Source organism: Corvus brachyrhynchos, unplaced genomic scaffold (genome assembly GCF_000691975.1).
Source record: "Corvus brachyrhynchos isolate BGI_N302 unplaced genomic scaffold, ASM69197v1 scaffold62, whole genome shotgun sequence".
In the NCBI taxonomy this organism is placed as follows: Eukaryota; Metazoa; Chordata; class Aves; order Passeriformes; family Corvidae; genus Corvus; species Corvus brachyrhynchos.
This window is the reverse complement of record NW_008236629.1, coordinates 2,332,728-2,339,783: the sequence shown is the minus strand read 5'-3', so window position 1 is coordinate 2,339,783 and position 7,056 is coordinate 2,332,728.

The following is a 7,056-nucleotide window of genomic DNA, read 5'->3' as shown; positions in this document are numbered from 1 at the left end:
GAATCTTTCACAGATTTCAGATCTCTGATGGACTCTAGGATGCAGGAATGAACAAATCTTAGGTTTAGCACCAGAAGAGACAGACCCTGGGCACAGAAGCACTTGCTTTGATTTACAAGCACCAGCTGTCACATCCTATGATAATTAATTTCATTAACAGGCCTGATATCAACTTCTCATTACTAAAGGAAAGTGTCAGAAACAGCAGAAATTGCTGTCATTACACATCTGCTCCACCAAGACCAATAAATATTCTGCTCCCATGCTGGCAGGACTGCCAGTGTCAGGAGAGCAGCTGCACCACTCGCTCTGCTGGCAAAATGAGCTTCCTTACAGACCAGCAAAGGCAACGTACTGTGAAGCTGCGTGTGAGGACCTGCGCTTTTAAGGATAAGGGACAAACTGCATGGCAGCCAGCTGACCTACATTTACAGCTGAAGATGTAAAGCTGACCCACAGGGACTTCTGTCTAACCTACAAACACAGAAGGAGTGCTACTCAAGCGGACCATGTCTTTTAAAATTATAAACCGAGCAGGAGCAGCAGCATGGGGACAGGCTTTTCCTGCTGCCACATGTAAGAAGCAAACCAGTTCAATATACCATGGTAAAGCCACTGCCAGCAGGGAAGCACATCCCAGGATAACTCCTACCACCTCAATACGCCTTGCTGCAGTGAGGAAAGCGGTTTTGCTATGTGGAGGCAAGCAGAGTGTGCAGTGCAATGGCAGCCTGGGCTAAGCTGGGCAAACCAGGCCCTGGGGTCCCACTGGAGGCAGTGAAGCTGCAGCAAAGCCAGTGCTGCTGTGCTGTCTCTGCTGCCAAGCTCATGGCATCGAAGCTCACACAACAAGCAACACCGAGCCACAGACACAGCTCACCACGTGAGCAAGGATAACCTCCAAAAAACAAAGGGGACAAACAGTGCTTTGTAGGGTTGCCAGGCCATAAAGAGAGAAGAGGAAGAGAGAGAGAGGCACAACCTTCCCCAGGCACAGTGGTGATAATTGCATCAGCATGAGAGAATCACACACATTTGGGACCAGGTTTTTAACCCCCACCAAAGTAACTCTGTTGAGATCAGTGCAGTGCTGCTTCACACTGTATGAGGAGGTCCCCATTGGCATAAATCAGCCTTCAGAAAAACAGGCTCCCAGTTAATTTGCTGAGTCCTCCCCTGAAAACCCTGATTTTTCTTGAACAGAGCATTCCCTGTCCATCTGTGGCGCTGCAAGGTCACATGACAGCTGAAGAGTACATGAGCCCTTTTTCTAGCTACAGTGGTGAAGGAAAGATGCAAAAGAAAACTGAAAGTTACTGCAAGACAAAATTGCATATCCTAAGCCCACCTATTAAAGACAGACTGTAAGTGTTAATTAAGCTACCTTGCCTGTAGCTAAATTACATCACACCATTTCATCCCTGAATGACAGCTCTGTACTTTGGAATTTTATGAGACAAAACCAAAGCAAGGAATAGCTCTGGTGGGCTCTGTAAACGTATGTAAATAACCACAGAAAGAAACGATCATTAATAAAGCCTGAATAGAAAGACATCTCCCAGATTACTCAGTATTAATTTCCTTTTAGTTTCATTTGCAGAAACCTGACCACCTTTTATCAAAACTTCACACAGACAGGACTTTTCCTGGGACCATAAAAATGCAGATGCAATAACCTGGGAGCCAGTGCAGCTTAGCTGCAGCATGAAGCAGGGACTGACTGCTGAGACACAGCCACGTGTCTTACCTGCAACTCGGAGCTTGTGTTGGTGCAAGTTGCTGCAGTGGGTGTCTATATTTATCACACACTTGACTGGGTCATGTTTGTTACCTTGGTTCTCAGGTAGAAGTCACCTCCATATAGGGTCTTCATGGCATTTCTGTGACACCCTGATGGAAAGCGTGATGCCCGTGTATTGGAGCCAACAGGAGACATAAGCTTGAATGCAAACCATTCATGTTTTCATTCCTTGTCCTTTCACCCAGCCAGAGCCTTGTGCCATAAAAGGGGGATAAGCAGTTGACTAAATACTTCCTTTTTTTTTTTTTTATATTAAACTTTGGTATCCACCATATTAAATAAGGACAAGAGGAATGAGGTTTGGTTTGGAGACCAACCAGGAACATTTAATATAAAACCCTAATTAATCTGCTGTGATAGAACTGCTTGACGAGATTCTTGTTTCCTGTATCATGGATTCTGGAAAATAATTCAAGTCACAGAATCATAGAATCATAGATTATCTTGAGCTGGAAGGGATCCACAAAGATTATTGAGTCCAACTCCTGGCCCTGCACAGGGCAAGTGTTGACTGTTTATTTTCCTGAGACAAGTGCATTTTCCTCCCATGCTTATTTTCAAGCATAATCTTTTATATTACAAAGGTTGAGGCACTTACCAGGGACTATCCTAACAAATCTTATCAGTTCAACAAGTCAATTCCAAATTTTACTCCTCACAGATAACATTTCAGCAAGTTCATGATCAGCAATTCTTTGTGGCCAAAGTTAGGCCCTTTTTACTTGTAGGAAATAAAGACATTTATATTCATTCAAGGAAGATGGATGAGAAAAACATTTCAAAAGTGATTGCAGGATTCAGTATCATAAGCTCCTAAACCACTTCTAAAATGTTGGACGGTCAGAGGCTTTGAAGCTGCTTTTGACAACTTTTAAACATTTTACCCTAATCTTGAGCTACAGCAATTTACAAGAACCTGAGGAGATGACAGATCATTCCACAGTAAGGAACAGCCTGTCAGACATCATTTTTGTTAGCAACCATCTCCTCTAAGAACAGAGGTAATGACCAGCATATATTCCATGTGGCAAATTACATATTCCCTAAAATCTATACTAGTCATCTGGATTTATGAAACATTGCAGAACTCTCTCAGGGGAAACCAAAATAACAAGTATATAATCCCTCTGTAGCCTAGCCTGAAAATTACAGGACTGTAACATCATATAGGGCATTTTCCTCAAAAATCCTTCCTAAGAAGCCAGCTGGAAAGAGAAGCCAGGTGTGTTGGGGACACATTTTCTATATTAGCACTACAGTATTGGCTGAAAGGTCACATCCCTCCTTGTTTTCAGTGTCTTATATCTGAGTTCCATGAAGCAGCAAATTAAATGATTACACAATCTTTTAAAGTTCCCCCCTCCCCATTTCAGTTACCTATGTAGAAAGAAATTTTTTCAACTTTGTGCCTTGTACTAGCTCTCTGTGTGAGAGCCTATTTTAGCCTAGATTCCCACAAATTGCCACATTTTAATGGTTTCTTCATCAAAGGAGCAATGCCCATCTGGACACACTTAGCCAGCCACATTTCATCACACACTTGACATGATGCTTGGTACAGAAATGCACCATCTGCTTCAGGGTTTAAGCTTTCATATTGTGCCCATCTTTTGCAAAAGGTTAAGGGGACATAAATCTTTGCTTACATGGGGTCATGGGTGAGTCAGTTTGTGCCATTTTGCCATTTGCTGCTGCCAAACCAGAAGCTGAAACTACTCTGGGGGTGCTGCCAGTGTTGCAGTTACAAGTGGCCACAGGTTGCTGTCTTACTGATGAAACTTTCCCAAGGAGAGTCCAACAGGCTTTCCCTTCCCCTTGCTTCCATCCTGCATCTCCTTATCCCTGGAAGGTTCACATGAAAACTGCAAGGGAGGAAATCTCTTGTATTTGGGGAAGTAGAAGTGCACATCCACACATGCTTTGTAAACACTTCAGTTTACATTAAAGGCACGAGCTGTGCATAATCATTATCATTTTGTGGTAGGAACACCTGGAAAGGTCCCAAACAGTGGCTGCCCACTAAGATCAAAGTGGCTACAAGAGCTACACCATAAGGGAGGACATGAGCTGCTCTGGAAAGATCCTTTCACCCATCCATCTGTTGTGGCTGTGGGTGTAGAAACAGGGAGACTGGTTGTCACCTAGCTCCTGTTTTCTCCCAGACCGCACTGCTCTGCAGATGAAAATGAGCAAACTTCAGCAAGCTTTGCTTTCCAAGATGTTATTTCCATGGAGATATTCCTGAATATCTCCAGCTGGTGTCCTGGCTATGGATTTCAGTTTTGCTTCTAAAAGGTATTATAAATAATGTGATTAAAAGCAAATAGGTTGTCTTTATTCCAAGGGATGTGGGTATCAGGCTGGTGAGTTTTTTGGTGGTGCATATTTTTCACACACAAAGAAATTCTAATTTTTGTTTGCTTTGCTTTCTAAATTTCTCCTCTGGTTAGTTTTTATCTGTCTTTGCATGCCAGGCATCCTGGAATCTGGATGGTGCACCATGGAAAAACCATCCTCACATATTCTGTGAAAGAATGAAATTTGCTAGTGGGGAAAGACCCTTCTTGGTTTTATCCAGTGTGATTTGGAATGTGAGGAGGTTGCTGGCTCTGCTGCTGAGGTGGGTGCAACATGCTCCAACCCTTCAGTGTGGAAAACTGAGCTACCTAAGGTACCTTCTCCTGGTAGGGTCCACTCCCTTACTCAAGACAATATTTTGCTCAGAAAGCCCAGATCAAATGTTAGGCTCTGTATTCCCTGCAAATAAATGCCTTACTGTAGCAGAAGATGCACCATTTGTCAGGCTGGAACATTGAAATGGAAGAACAATTCCAGTTCTCATTCCCACTTTTGATCTGGTTATCTATGCCACAGAGCATAAACAGTTTCTTGCCTTATTACTCCTAGCATGAATCTACAGCACATTAGGTTTACACATGGATATCGATAGTAAATATTTCATGTTATGACTCAATAATATGCTGGTTTATATGTAAGCACATTGCCTACCAGCTTCCTACTTACATACATGTTAATGGGATTATGTTCATATAGATATACAGAAATACAAATTCACATCCAAGCTAACCAACAAACCCAAAAAAGATAAAAATAAAATCACTGCAGACAGTTCACATGTCATTCTGAATTCCAAGTGTTTTAAAATACGACTGCAATTTGCAAGTCCACATTCTAAATGAACATGCTGTAAGAGCATTGCATAGAAGCTATTTTAAACTGTCAAAATACATATCAATGTATTTCCACTTTCTTAACTCAGGTCTTGAGCTAAAACCAAAACATTTCCAGATAAATGCTTTTCAAAGTCAAAGAAATGGATCTCTTGGATCCATTTCTGAGGAATTGCCAAATATAATCATTAATGAAGATCACAAGCTTTATGTATTTTTAGTCACCTCCTCTTTCTACTTTTCTCCATTTTCTCCCCTCAAGGCAAAATGACTAGAAATGCCATTATCTTTTATCTACTCCAAGAAAACTGAGAAACTTGCCACATTTACAAGGCTGAAGGAGGCAATTGGAGTGCAAAGCACCACCCCAGAGGACTGACAGCAGAACAGGAAAAAGTCTGCCATTCTGTTCTGAGGCTGGCTGCAGTCATGGCCTTCCCACTGCTACAAGCTGAGGGGCAGGCCAGGAAAGGGCAATTCATCCCATGAGACTGAGCCTCATCCCCTGCCCTGCCACAGGGCCCTGGGCTACCCTCGCTTCCCTGGGACTGCTCAGAGATCACCAACACAGCTCAGGCACAAGGAGCACTCCTTGGATATCCATTCCACCGGTGCCCAAAGTGAGGCCACCACTACTTTTGGTTTGACAGTGACAGAAGTCACCAACATTTTGCCTGTTGTGGCACATGGAGTGATGGCAAAGGCTGAAAAAACAAGTCAGCAGCCTGTATCCAGCTCTTTCAGGGTTACTATTTTGCTGGAACACACCAGCAGCACATCGGTAACAGGGTTTCAAAAGACCCTTTGAAGAATCAAGAGGATCACTCATTCCCCTCCAAATAAATTGCAAAGTGGCAAAGCTCCATTTCTACCATGGGTTACCTTCAGTGCTTTCTATTTAAATCTAAAACCAGCAAAATTCACATCTTCACGCACAGTTTCCTCCCCTTTTTCTTCTTTTCCAGTCTTACAACTATAACAGCCACAGATTGCAACTTCACAGATGCATGTCTGACATTAATACAAAAAACTTCTCCAGGAGGACGAACAGGTACAGAGTTGGTATGTCAACACTGTTTTTCACATTTTTTAAAGTTAAATCTTAACCTGAAATAATCTCTAATTCAGATTCCGCAAGAAAATCCCAGGAAATCCCAAACACATCCATAGAACTAGGTATAAAATGGCCTCATCTTCCATATAATGACAGAGCCTGTGGTTTCTAGAAAGGATGTTTGAAATCCAGTGAGTATGAATGTCAGCTTCCCATGGCTCACGTGGAAGCCTCAGCCAGCAAGAACAGGAGCAGGAGTGGTACAGAAACACAGGAACAAGCAAAAAAGCAATTTAGACTATTTACAGGGCCAACAAAACAAATGCTTAGGAGACACAGAACCAAAGTTTGTCAATGCTACCTGGCACGATTGCACAAAAGTCATACTAAACCATATTTGCTGCATCACTTCTCATTAATACAAAGTCTTACTTCACTCCCCTAACCACAGGTGATAACAGGGCCACATGGCTTCATGGATTGCCATTCCACTTGTCATGAGAGCCAGTTCAACAAGTTATCTCCTCCTGAGCTGAAATACAGACGAAATTGCACCAAGTGAGACCTCTCCTCCCCACTTGGACATGATGGGGACAGTCCTCCTTACAACTACAGCTGCAAATCAATGCTCATGTCTCTCCTCTACCTACAAACTTGGCCCTCCCACTCTGTCCTCTTCCCAGAGTAGTCAAAACATAACTTCCACACAGCTTGGGAAGGCAGCTGCGGTGCAGGTGATTCCAAGAGGCTATAGCCAGCCCCATGCCATTGGCTTCTGGCTCCCTAAGGAACCCATTGCATCCCAGGCCAGTATGGTACTGCAAAGCTATGCCAGCCAAGGCAAGTCATGAAGCTGCTCAGGTTCCCCCCTTGGCCCTCAGGAAGAAGAATGAAGAAAAGCATCATTGCCATCAACAGTTGTGCTGCACACAGCCCAAGAGTTTGGAAAGCTCTAGCTTAGGAAATCTTTGGGGACTGTATATAGCTTTAATCACCTTTAATTTAATACA